Here is a 12,008-nt window from a genome sequence, read left to right on the forward strand (position 1 = left end):
GAAGGATTGTACGTCTGTATGTATCTCGTTAATATCTTGTATAAGTTAAGTTATTAGTGATTTTCCTCCATTTTGTATCGAGTTATGAGTTATTTTGTATTCATAATGATCTTGTCCTCGCAATAACTTGAGAAATTATTAATCGAATTTAATAAGGTTTTATATATTGGTGTAAAGTAACTTAATCTTGGTTGAGTTTGATAATTGGTGTTATTCTTCCATTTTGGTGTGAGTTGTGGCCAGTTTTGTAGTGGTGGTGTGAGTTGTGGCCAGTTTTGTAGTGGTGGTGTGAGTTGTGGCCAGTTTTGTAGTGGTGGTGTGAGTTGTGGCCAGTTTTGTAGTGGTGGTGTTGTAATTTTGTCCATCTAAATACCTTAATATTATCACCTGAAACCTAACCTAACCCAATGTAATGTAACCTACCCTAACCTAACCAAACCTAACCTAACCTAACCTGCATCCTCTATACCTGTACCTGGTTGGATGGCTCAGGAGGACAACCTAATTAGGACAGGTGACTCAGTACAGGTGTAATGCGTGTTATTCACTTGTTATTTCTGGTCTTGGGGGAGTGAGTAATGGCGCCCAGGTGGTGAGGAGAAGGTGAGGGAGGGAGAGAGAAGAGAAGAGAGAGAGAATTGGAGGAGACGAGAAGAGAAAGAGAATACAGAGAGAGAATTGGGAGATGAAAGGAGGAGAGGAGAGAGAGACAGATAGAATAGAGAGAGAGAGAGAGAGAGAGAGAGAGAGAGAGAGAGAGAGAGAGCACAAAATGGCTCCGGACGTTTGCCAACTTTCTGACAGAGTTTTTGTCCCAGCTTGTAGTGGTGATATTTTGGTGTGTGTCTGTCTGACTTTGCCTTTGTCTGTGTGTGTGTGTGTGTGTGTGTGTCTGTGTCTGTGTACATGTGTCTGTGTCTGTGTACATGTGTCTGTCTGTCTATTTGTGTTCTCCCAAGCTCTTAAAGACGCCTCCATTGTCAATATTTATAAGAACAAGGGAGACCGGTCAGACTGTGGCAACTACCATGGGATCTCACTGCTCTCTGTAGCTGGCAAGATTATCGCCCGAGTCCTCCTAGACAGGCTTCTTCCTGAGGCGGAAAACTTTCTCCCAGAATCTTAATGTGGTTTTAGACCATCACGTGGCACCACTGACAGAATCTTTGCTGCCCGCCAGATACAGGAAAAGTGCAGAGAACAGGATCGTGACCTGTACATGGCTTTCATCGACCTAACCAAGGCTTCGACTCGGTCAACAGGGAAGCCCTCTGGCAGACCCTCAGCCTTTTTGGCTGCCCACCAAAATTCATCGCCATTGTGAGGCAACTCCACGATGGCATGAACGGCAGTGTCCTGCACATTGTCACCCAGTCAGAGTTCTTCCCCATCCAAACAGCGGTTAAACAAAGATGTGTACTGGCACCAACTCTCTTTTCCATCTTCTTGGCTGCCTTCCTTACTCGTGCCAGGGCCAATTTAGCCGGCAGGGTGGACATAGAGTACCGGGTAAAGGGTCATGTTAACATAAGACGACTCCGGGCAAGAACAAAGGTGTCGGCAGCTTCCATTATTGAGCTTCAGTATGCAGACGACCTCACCCTTGTTGCTCACACTGAACACGACCTACAGGAGATCCTGAACACCTACACTGATGCATATGCACACTTCGGCCTTGAGGTGAATGTATGTGAGACTCAGATTCTCTTTCAGCCTGCCCCTGGTTCAGCCACACCTCTACCATCCAGCCAGCTTAACAGTACTACCCTCTCTAATGTTGCCCACTTTCAGTATCTCAGCTCCCACCTGTCCACCACCGCGGACATCGATGAAGAGATTCAGCACAGGATCAGATGTGCATCTGAAGCCTTTGGCAGACTCCGTACCCGTGTCTTCAGCTGTAGGGAGCTGAAATTATCTACAGAGTTACACGTATATCGAGCAGTGGTCCTCCCCACCCTGCTATATGGTAGTGAGACATGGGTCACATACAGGAGGCACCTCATGGCACTTGAAAACTTTCACCAACGTTGTCTACGTTCCATCCTCCGAGTTCGCTGGGAAGACGAGAGAACAAATGCCAGTATTCTTGTTGACACCAACTGTAGGAGCATCGAGGCTACCATTATCCATGAACAACTACGCTGGACTGGCCATGTTACCCACATGGACGACAGTAGACTGCCAAAGCAGCTACTTTACAGTCACCTAACGAATAGTAAACGTAACGCTGGCGGGCAACTGAAAAGGTATAAGGATAGTCTTAAGACAAACCTGAAAAGGTGCCAAATGGACCCCCTCACCTGGGAGACGATTACTGCACACTGTAACGCTTGGAGGAGCACCACACGAGAAGGTGTCAATACTTTCGAGTTAGCCCGACTGTATACCGAGGCAGACAAGCGCCAACGCCGGAAAGACGCTGCCGCCGTCCCTCCCGCACTAGATGTAGCCCCCCACACGTGCAACATCTGTGGACGACTCTGCCGGTCCCGTATCGGCCTCTTTAGTCACCCCAGAACTCACCAACCTACTGTAGGTGACATCCTTAATAACTCAGATCATTGTATCATAGCTGGATGATCGTCAGCCTCGATTACCAGTGACGGCAAAGTAGTAGTGTGTGTGTGTGTGTGTGTGTGTGTGTGTGTGTGTGTGTGTGTGTGTGTGTGTGTGTGACCTCTCACACACAGAAGGAGAGAGAGAGTCATTAATCCACTTTACACCTGGATGACAGCCCTACCCCCACCCCAATCGTTGTAATCTAACCCCAGTGTTGAGGTCAGGTTCTGTCTGTCTCTCTGTCTCCTGTCTGTATTCATCTATCTCAATATATCTATCCGTCCGTTTGGAGAGAGAGGTTGTTTTGTTTCAGGGATAATTTGTAGTGAAAGTGTTCTTAAATGTTCATAATTCTTAAGACAATGCTGATGGTCCTTGTATTGTCTCTGGGTGGGTGGGTGGGTGGGTGGAGTGTTGGTGGGTGGAGTGTTGGTGGGTGGGGGTGGAGGTGGGTGAGAGGTCTGGGTTGTGGGAACATTGCCAAATTCACTATGTAGTAATCTATTGTTCACTCACTCACTCACTCACTCACTCACTCACTCACACACTCACTCACTCACTCTCTTATTGGAACACCTGAAGATTAGCCTCCCTATCTTATTTCACCTGATAATTAGCACCCAAATCCTACCTGGGTGGTTAGGTTGGGTTTCTTCAGGTCAGTTCAGTCAGTAGGTCAGGTCCAGGTCAGGTTGGCAGTCATTAACTCATTACACTTTCTCTCCTCCCTCCACCGCCCTCCCACCCTGCCGCCTCACCACCCCTGCCCGCCTCACCCACCCCCCCGCCCTCACCCACCCCCTGCCGCCTCACCCCACCCCCTGCCGCCCTACCCACCCCTTGCCGCCCTCACCCACCCTGCCGCCCTCACCCACCCCTGCCGCCCTCCCACCCACCCCTGCCGCCCTCACCCACCCCTGCCGCCCTCACCCACCCTGCCTGCCCTCTTCCACCCCTGCGCCTCACCCACCCTGCCGCCTCACCCACCACTGCCGCCCTCACCCCACCCCCTTGCCCCTCACCCACCCCTGCCGCCCTCTTCCCACCCCTTGGCCTCACCCACCCTGCCCTCACCCACCCACCCGCCCTCACCCACCCCTGCCGCCCTCACCCACCTGCTGCCTCACCCACCCATCGCCCTCCTTCCCACCCCTGCCGCCCTCACCCACCCCCTGCCGCCCTCACCCACCCACTGCCGCCTCCTGCCCCACCCCCCCTGCCCGCCCTCACCCACCCCCTGCCCTCACCACCCCTGCCGCCCCTACCACTGCCGCCCTCACCCACCCCCCTTGCCCTCACCCACCCACTGTAGCCCTCATACCCTGCCGCCCTCACCCCCTGCCGCCCTCACCCACCCACCTGCCCCACACACCCTGCCGCCCTCACCCACCTGCCGCCCACCCACCCTGCCCCCACCCACCCTGCCGCCTCACCCACCCACTGCCGCTCACCCACCCACCCGCCCTCACCCACCCACCCACCCTGCCCACACCCACCCTGCTGCCCTCACCCACCCACCGCCCTCACCCACCTGCCGCCCTCACCCACCACTGCCGCCTCACCCCACCCCTGCTGCCCTCACCCCACCTGCCGCCCACCCACCCCTGCCGCCCACCCACCCCTGCCCTCACCCACCCCACCTTTACCCACCCCGCCGCCCTCACCCACCCCTGCCGCCCTCACCCACCCACTGCCCGCCCTCACCCACCCTGCCGCCCTCACCCCTGCCTGCCCTCACCCCCCCTGCCGCCCCTCCACCCACCCACCTGCCGCCCTCACCCACCCCTGCCCTCACCCACCCTGCCCACCCACCCCTGCCGCCCTCACCCACCCACACCCTCCCTCACCCACCCACCGCCCTCACCCACCTACCCGCCCTCACCACCCCCTGCCGCCCCACCCACTGCCTCACCCACCCCTGCCGCCCTCACCCACCCCTGCCGCCTCACCCACCCACTGCCGCCCTCACCCCACCCCTGCCCTCACCCACCCACTGCCGCCCTCACCCACCCTGCCGCCCTCACCCACCCACCGCCCTCACCCACCCTGCCGCCCTCACCCACCCCACCGCCCTCACCCACCCTGCCGCCCTCACCCACCCACTGCCGCCCTCACCCACCCCTGCCGCCCTCACCCCCTGCCGCCCCACCCACCCTGCCGCCCCACCCACCCTGCCCCCCCACCCTGCTGCCTCACCCACCCACTGCCGCCCTCACCCACCCCTGCCCTCCCACCCTGCCCACCCACCCCTGCCCTCCCACCCACCCCTGCCGCCCTCCCCACCCCCCCTCTGCCTCACCCACCCCTGCCCTCACCCACCCACTGCCGCCCTCACCCACACTGCCGCCCTCACCACCCCTGCTGCCCCTCGCCACCACTGCCGCCCCACCACCACGGCCACCACTGCCCCACCCACCCTGCCGCCTCACCCACCCACTGCCGCCCTCACCCACCCCTGCCTGCCTCCACCCACCCACTGCCGCCCACCACCCACTGCCGCCCTCCACCCACCCCTGCCGCCCTCACCCACCCACTGCCGCCCTCACCCACCCCTGCCCCACCCACCCTGCCGCCCTCACCCACCCCTGCCCTCCACCACTGCCGCCTCACCCCCCTGCCGCCCTCACCCACCCCTTGCCGCCTCCCACCCCCTGCCGCCCACCACCCCTGCGCCTCCACCCACCCCTGCCGCCCTCACCCACCCCTGCGCCCTCACCCACCCCTGCCGCCCTCACCCCACCCTGCTGCCCTCACCCACCCACTGCCGCCCTCCCCACCCCTGCTGCCCTCACCCCACCCTGCCGCCCTCACCCACCCTGCCGCCCTCCCACCCCGCTGCCCACCCACCCCTGCCGCCCTCACCCACCCTGCCGCCCTCACCCACCCTGCCGCCCTCACCCACCCACTGCCGCCCTCACCCCACCCTGCCGCCCTCACCCACCCCCTGCCGCCCCCACCCACCCACTGCCGCCCTCACCCACCCTGCCGCCCTCACCCACCCCTGCCGCCCACCCACCCCTGCCGCCCTCACCCACCCCTGCCCTCACCCACCCTGCCGCCCTCACCCACCCCTGCCGCCCTCACCCACCCCTGCCGCCCTCACCCACCCCTGCCCTCACCCACCCCCTGCGCCCTCACCCACCCCGCCCTCACCCACCCCTGCCGCCCTCACCCACCCCCTGCCGCCCTCACCCCACCCCTGCCCGCCCTCACCACCCCCTGCCCTCCACCACCCCTGCCCTCCACCCACCCCACCCACCCTCTTCCCACCCCCTGCCGCCCTCACCCACCCCCCTGCCGCCCTCACCCACCCCCTGCCGCCCTCCACCCACCCCCGTGCCCTCACCCACCCCTGCCGCCCTCCACACCCACCCCCGCCTCACCCACCCCCTGCCCGCCCTCACCCACCCCCTGCCGCCCTCACCCACCCCCTGCCGCCCTCACCCACCCCTGCCGCCCTCACCCCACCCTGCCGCCCTCACCCACCCCACTGCCGCCCTCCACCCACCCCACCCTGCCCCCCCTGCGCCCTCACCCCACCCCTGCCCGCCTCACCCCACCCCTGCCGCCCTCACCCACCCTGCCGCCCTCACCCCACCCTGCCGCCCTCACCCACCCACTGCCCTCACCCACCCCCGCCCTCCTTACCCCTCCCTCCCCTCACCCCACCCCTGCCCCTCACACCCCTGCCGCCCTCACCCACCCCCTCCCCGCCCTCACCCACCCCTGCCGCCCTCACCCACCCTGCCCCCTCCCCACCCCTGCCCTCTCACACCCCCTCCCCACCCCCTGCCCTCACCCACCCACTGCCGCCCTCACCCACCCCTGCCGCCCACACCCACCCCACTGCCGCCCACCACTGCCCTCACCCACCCTGCCCGCCCACCCCTGCCGCCCTCACCCACCCACTGCCGCCCACACACACACAGGAAGTATTGTGTAATGTGATGATGGTAATTTTCCTCCGCCCATTAGTTATGGTGACGTAATTGCCACCATTAACACCGACACCTGGTTGTAATGGTTGTTAATTAATTATCGGTAAGATGAGATGCACATGTCGTAACGTGTGTGTGTGTGTGTGTGTGTGTGTGTGTGTGTGTGTGTGTGTGTGTGTGTGTGTGTGTGTGTGTGTGTGTGTGTGTGTGTGTGTGTGTGTGTGTGTGTGGTGTGTGTGTGTGTGTGTGTGTGTGTGTGTGTGTGTGTGTAAGGAAAATCAGTGAGAAAGTGAGTCAGGAGAAAGCAGGAAGGAGAGAGAGAGAGAGAGAGAGAGTGAGGAAGGAGGCAAAAGAAAGAAAGAAGAGAGAGAGACTAGGACACGTTTTCTTTACTATTTTATTCAAGGGGATGACCAGTCTCTCTCTCTCTCTCTCTCAGTAAACCTTTTCATTAGAATGTGTCAGGCGAAGTTGCTTTCTCTTCCGGGTAAAGGTAATCTTTGTTTACATCCGGGTTATGTTGTTTATATAAGGAGAGAGAGAGAGAGAGAGAGAGAGAGAGAGCCAACTAGACGAGACAGACAGACGGGCAGACAGCCAACAGACAGACGAACAGACAGACAGACAGACAGCCAACCAGACAGACAGACAGACAGACGAACGGACAGACAGACGGAGCAGACAGAGCAGCCAGCAGCAGACAGACAGACAGACGCAGACAGGCAGCCAGCCGGGACGAACAGACAGACAGACAGCCAACAGACGAACCAGACGGACAGACGCAGACAGCCAGACGGACGGACAGACGGGCAGCCAACCAGACAGACAGACGAACGCAGACAGACAGACAGACAGCCAGCCAGACGGACGACAGACAGACAGACAGCCAACCAGACAGAGGCAGACAGACAGACGACCAGACAGACAGACAGCAGCCAGCCAGACAGACAGACAGGCGAGCAGACAGACAGACAGCCAACCAGACAGACAGACAGACAGACAGACGAACAGACAGACGAACAGACAGACAGCCAGCCAGACGAACAGACAGACAGACAGACAGACAGACAGACAGACAGCCAGCCAGACAGACAGACAGACAGACACCACTACAGGTCATTCTTCCTTTCCAAATTTGTTCCCTAAACCATCATAAACTTTTCTTAGGTAGTGAATAGGTTTTTAGTTCACTACCTGCTTTCACTCTTTGATGGTGACATTATTAGTGGTATAGTGTGGTTGTGTAGTGTGGTATAGTGTGGTATAGTGTGGTATAGTGTGGTGGTGTAGTGTGTGATGGTGTAGTGTGGTGGTATAGTGTGAGTGGGTATAGTGTGGTATAGTGTGGTGGTGTAGTGTGTGTGGTATAGTGAACTTAAGTATCTATGTATAGTGTTATACCTTTGTAGTTCACTATATAGGTGTTATAGTGACACACACACACACACACACACACACACACACACACACACACACACACACACACCTTGCAAAACAACATTATGCAATTGATATATCCTTCATAGTCATCTGGTAAATGTATAGTGAATGACAAGCTGTTATGGATGGTGTTATGCATGACAGGCATCTTGTGATTGTGTTATTGCTGTTTATTGCTGTGTTATACGCTGATATTGCTGTGTTATTGCGGTGTTATTGCTGTGTTATTGCGGTGTTATTGCTGTTGTCAACGTACTCTGTTAATACGTTGTACTCAGTAGGATAATACAATGTGCTCAAAGTGTGTGTGTAGAGAGATAATAATAATTAAGGTTTATTGACATGACAGCCAGAAGGGTGACAATATACAGTTACATAATTGGTGATATGGGTCACTTGATTGACCAATAATATAAGTGATACAAATATAATAACTAGGTGGAGAGAAGGTCACTTTTTGACCAGTTCAACAAGTGACTGTACAAAAGGTAGTGGGGAGGGTCATACACGAGCCAGTTCAACATGTGACAGTACAAAAGGTAGTGGGGAGAAGGTCATACTACAGGCCAGTTCAACATAGTGACGGAACAAGGTATTGGTGGGAGAAGGTCACACTGCAGGCCAGTTCAACATCAGGTGACTGTACAAAAGGTAGTGGGGAGAAGGTCATACTACAGGCCAGTTCAACATAGTGACAGTACAAAAGGTAGTGGGGAGAAGGTCTTTTACAGGCCAGTTCAACATAGTGACAGTACACAAGGTAGTGGGGAGGGTGCTTTTTACAGGCCAGTTCAACATGGTGACAGTACAAAAGGTAGTGGGGAGAAGGTCATACTACAGGCCAGTTCAACATAGTGACAGTACAAAAGGTAGTGAGGAGAAGGTCATACACAGGCCAGTTCAACATAGTGACGGTACAAAAGGTGGTAAGGGAGAAGGTCATACTACAGGCCAGTTCAACATAATTTGACAGTACAAAGGTAGTGGGGAGAAGGTCATACTACAGGCCAGTTCAACATAGTGACTGGCCGCAAGGTAGTGGGGAGAAGGTCATACTACAGGCCAGTTCAACATAGTGACAGTACAAAGGTAGGGTGTACAGGGTGGGCTTTTGGTTGATTACAATTTGTTGATAATATTCACAATGGTTGGGACTGGGCTGTTCTAGCGCTAGCGATGTGTGTGGTCGATCCCGGGCAGGGGTGAAACTATGGGCAAGTTTCTTTACGCCATTTGCCTCTGTCTACCCAGCAGTAATTGGGGACCTGGATGTTAATCCGTTTGCTGATTGTGTTCCTGGGTAATGGTTAGCCAGTGCAGTTGGCGAGTTGTCAGTCGTATGGACTATTCCTTGACACTGGGTCATGCAACTCGTTAACTCAGGGTGTGGTTGTTGTGTTGGCGACAGCTTCTACACCATAAACACTGGGTCATGTAGCTCGTTAACTTAGGGTGTGGTTGTTGTGTTGGTGACAGTTTCTACACCTTAAACACTGGGTCATGCATCGTTAACTCAGGGTGTGGTGGTTGTGTTGTGACAGCTTCTACACCTTAAACACTGGGTCGCTGGCAGGCCAACTCAGGGTATGGTGGTTGTGTTGGTATTGGCTTCTACACCTTAAACACTGGGTCATGCAGCTCGTAAACTCAGAGGGTGTGGTGGTTGTGTTGGTGACAGCTTCTGCACATAAACACTGGGTCATACAGCTCGTAAACTCAGGGTGTGTAGTTGTTGTGTTAGCGACAGTTTCTACACCTTAAACACTGGGTCATGCAGCTCGTAAAGCTCAGGGTGTGGTGGTTTGTGTTTGACGACTTCTACACCTTAAGCACTGGGTCATGCAAGCTCGTAAACTCAGGGTGTGGTGGTTGTGTTGGTGACAGCTTCACACTTAAACAAATTCACGTCTAGGTGGCTCTTGGGCCGGTCATCCCTAGTTACACGAGGACATATAGTATTGTAAACAGAGTGGGAGAGTAGACACCCCCTTGAGGCACCCCAAAAAATCAATAAGCAAAATCCAACCAAAATAAACCACTTACTTGATGTGGATGTTTTATAAAGCTGCTTAATAATGTTGCTTTTACTACAGGTTTAGTTTTAGGGTTTAAACCACGTGTGTGAGACGGTAATGAAGGGAGAGAGTTAGTCCGTTTCTGCCTGTGTCTCGATATTGACTGCCACAGGCACTGGCTTGGCAGCTGGCCTGGCTGGTACATAGAGAGCAGGGTGGAGACTTGTATGCTGCATGACTTGGATTCGTCGTGGGGGAGGGGTGGAAGGGGGTAACTTTCCCTTGCCGTGTGTCCGGGAGGGGTGGGGAGGGGGTGGTGGGGGAAGGGATATCACCTTCTCCACCTCCTCTTCCCTCACCTCTACTATCAGTACTATTTCCACTACTATCATCATTTTCCGTGTTCCATGTATACATAATCCACACACACACACACACACACACACACACACACACACACACACACACACACACACATACACACACACACACACACACATACACACACACACCTGGGCAGATCAAGATTAAAAATCAAAAGGATCACATGAGGTTAGGTTAGGTTAGGTTGGGTTAGGTTGGGGGTAAGTTTAGGTTAGGTTAGGTTAGCTGGGTGCCTAATGTTCAGGTGATCCTATATGTGTGTATTCTCTCACCACACACAATCATCACTACACATTTTCTCCCCCCCTCCCTCCACTCTTTCCTCTCTTCTCCTTCCTTCCTTCTGTTCCTTCACTTCCTTCCTTCCTTCCTTCCTTCCTTCCTTCCTTCCTTCCTTCCTTCCTTCCTTCCTTCCTTCCTTCCTTCCTTCCTTCCTTCTCTCCCCCGTCACCTAACTCACCTGCTAACCTCAAACCAAAATATGGCTTGGGTGACATAATGACTTGGCACTTATGTCCTTTTTTACCTGTGCTATGTGTGATGTTGGCCAGATGGTGGTGTAGTTAAGTCGCTAACCCTTCATAACTACCCCCGTAACTACCATGGCTCAGCTCATAGTTAACAGGGTAGTTAGGTCATTTCTACCCCACAGGCAGTGGTTTGACGTCACTTACCATGTTAAATATTGCACTTCCAGGTCTGTCTGTATCCTGGGATTTGGCTGTCTGTCTGAAGTTTGTCCTGGGATTTGTCTGTCCTGTCTGTCCTGTCTGTCCTGTCCTGTCTGAAGTTTGTCACCAATCTGTCACTGTCTGTCTGTCTGTCTGTCTGGTTGTTTATTTGTCTGTCTGGTTGGCTGTCTGTCCTGGTTGTCTGGTTGTCCTGTCTCGCAGCTCTGTCTGTCTGTCTGTCTAGTTTGTCTGTCTGTCTGTCCTGTCTGGTTGTCTGTCTGTCTGTGGTTGTTTAGTTGGTTGTCTGTCTGTCTGGTTGTCGGTGTCTGTCTGTCTGGTTGTCTGATTGGCCTCTGTCTGTCGTTTGTCTGGTTGTCTGTCTGGATTTGTCTGTCTGTCTGGTTGTCTGTCTGTCACCATCTGTCTGTCTGGTTGTCTGTCTGTCTGGTTTGTCTGGATTTATTGTGGTTGGCTGTCTGTCTGTTTGTCTGGTTGTCTCTGTCTGGTTGTCTCTGTCTAGTTGTCTAGTTTGTGTCTAGTTGTCTGTCATCTGTCTGAGTTTGTTGTCTGATTTGTCCTGGTTTGTCCTGTCTATGTCTAGTTGTCTAGTTGTCTCATTGTCATCTGTCTGGTTGTCTGGATTTGTCTAGTTGTCTGTCTGTCTGGTTGTCTATCTGTCTAGTTGTCTGGTTGTAATGGCTGTTTGGTTTGTCTGGTTGTGTGAAGTTTGTCAGTTTGTTATCATCACACACACACACCTACACATTTAGGAAACTATAATAATTTCACGAACAAAACTTTCCCTGAATTCGTGAAAATTACCTTGAGAATTTACATGTGGGGTAATGGTGGAGGAAGGTTAGGTTAGGTTAGGTTAGGTTAGGTTGGGTTAGGGGGTTAGGTTAGGTTAGGTTAGGTTGGGGGTTAATGTTCAGGTGATTCAGTGTGTGTGTTGGTGCAGTGAAAGTGGCGAAACACACACTGCAGAAAATACAGTC

The sequence above is a fragment of the Homarus americanus genome, unplaced genomic scaffold, assembly GCF_018991925.1.
Source record: "Homarus americanus isolate GMGI-L3 unplaced genomic scaffold, GMGI_Hamer_2.0 scaffold46583, whole genome shotgun sequence".
Taxonomy (NCBI): domain Eukaryota; kingdom Metazoa; phylum Arthropoda; class Malacostraca; order Decapoda; family Nephropidae; genus Homarus; species Homarus americanus.